This window comes from Bubalus kerabau, chromosome 19 (genome assembly GCF_029407905.1).
Source record: "Bubalus kerabau isolate K-KA32 ecotype Philippines breed swamp buffalo chromosome 19, PCC_UOA_SB_1v2, whole genome shotgun sequence".
NCBI classification, from domain to species: Eukaryota; Metazoa; Chordata; class Mammalia; order Artiodactyla; family Bovidae; genus Bubalus; species Bubalus kerabau.
Genome location: NC_073642.1, coordinates 17,420,713 through 17,422,629, shown reverse-complemented (window position 1 = coordinate 17,422,629; position 1,917 = coordinate 17,420,713). Strand labels below are relative to the sequence as shown.

At 45.5% G+C, this 1,917-nt stretch overlaps 1 non-coding gene across 1 annotated transcript; it reads left to right on the top strand.

Moving 5' to 3' along the window:
* The first annotated feature begins 1,588 nt into the window (after positions 1-1,588).
* Positions 1,589-1,661, top strand: TRNAG-CCC (transfer RNA glycine (anticodon CCC)). The gene has a single exon. It is a non-coding gene; the product is annotated as a tRNA-Gly (tRNA).
* Positions 1,662-1,917: the final 256 nt, after the last annotated feature.

Sequence of the window (1,917 nt, the reverse complement as noted above, 5' to 3'; positions counted from 1 at the left end):
GTATTTTTTTAAAAGCTCCCCCAGTGATCGTAATGTGCAGTCAGGAATAGAAGCCACTGTTTTAATATTAGGCAGACACTGCAGGAAATGTGCACATTAGCTAAATAATGCAAATATCACCTAAGCCAGGAGTTTCCAACCTGAGATGATTGTGAGAAACACCTGAGGTTGCTTTTTTGAACTTCAGATCCCTGGTCTCACTCTTAGTCTACCAAATCAGAGTCTTCTACAACAAGGCCAGAACTCAGCATTTTTTCAAAGCTCCCTGCTTCTTTACAATAGTCAGCCCGTGAACTGTAATAACATTTTTTTCCTGCTAGGGGTGCATGTCAGCCTTCTCTGGGGCTCCACCCAAGTGAACTAAGTCAGCATGGGGGCTGAGAAATCAGTATTCTAGAAATTCCTCTTCTCTGTGATTTAGCTGTGCCCCCTGTTAATATCATTAACCAGAGTTAGGACAGTTAAAATAATAAACATGTTCTTGGGGCTACTGTGTCTGTTAGCTACTGCTGCATAACAAAAGATCCCAAAAGTTGCTGTCTGAAAAACAGTATCTGTTCTCTCACAGTTTCTGTGGGTCAGGAATGCAAGTGTGACTTAGCTGGGCCCTCTGGGTCTGGGTCTCTCCCATGCTGCACTGAAGGTACCACTGGGGTTGCACTCACCAGTAAGTCAGCCGGCGGGTGGATCTGATTCCAAACTCACGTAAGTGATTGGTGGCAGGATTCTGTTCCTCTCAGGGTCTTGGACTGTGGGCCTCCGTTCCTCACTGGCTGTTGCCTGGAGACCTTCTCCTGATCCCTGCCGCATGGAATTGGTAAACAGAGCGAGCAACCAGAGGGCCAGAGAGAGAGCGAGCTAACAATAGGAAAGTCGTGGTTGTTGTGATCTAATCACAGAGGGGGTACTCCATCACCTCTGCAGTGCTGTTTATTAGATCAAGTCACTGCACAACACGAGATGCCACTGCACACCGATCAGAATGTCCAAACTCCAGAACACTGGCAGCATGAAATGCTGGTGAGACTGGAGCAGCAGGAATGTCCCCTCGCTGCTGGTGAGAACACAAAACGGTACAGCCACTTTGGAAGACAGCTTTAGTCTTCTTACAAAACTAAACATCCTCTTACCATATGATCCAGCCATCGCTCTCCTTGGCATTCATCCCAAGAAGTTGAAAGCATATGTTCACACAAAAACCTGCACACAGATGTTTATAGCAGCTTTATTCATAATTGTCAAAACTTGGAAGCAACCAAGACATCCTTCAGTAGGTGAATGGATTAAAAAACAAAACCGTGATACACGTAGAGAATGAAATAGTATTCAATACCGAAAAGAAATGAGCCATCAGGATATGAACAGACGAGGAGGAAACCTTAAGTTCATATTACTAAGTGAAAGAAGTCTATCTGAAAAGGCTACGTACTGTATTATTCTAACTATAAGACACTCCGGAAAAAAGCAAAACTGTGGAGACTGTAAAAAGGTCCTTTCAGTGGTTGTGAGGGGTTAGAAGGAAGGGAGAGATGAATAGGTGGAGCACAGATGATTTTTAGGGCGCTGTAAATGCTGTGTGTGCAGGATTTCCCTGGTGGTCCAGTGGTTAAGACTCTGTGCTCCCAATGCCGGGGGCCCGGGTTCGACCCCTGGTCAGGGAACTAAGATCCTGCTTGGTGCAACTAAGATCCAGCACAACCGAAAAAAAGAAATCCCCTGTCCGCTACTATAATGATGGATACGTATCATTACGTAGTTGTCCAAACCCACAGAACGTACAACACTAAGAGTGAACTCATGCAACTATGGACTTTGGGTAGCAATGATACATCAGTGCAAGTGCATCAGTTGTGACAAGGACACCACTCTGGAGGGGGACGCTGCATGTGGATGTCTATGGACATTTCTGCACCTCCC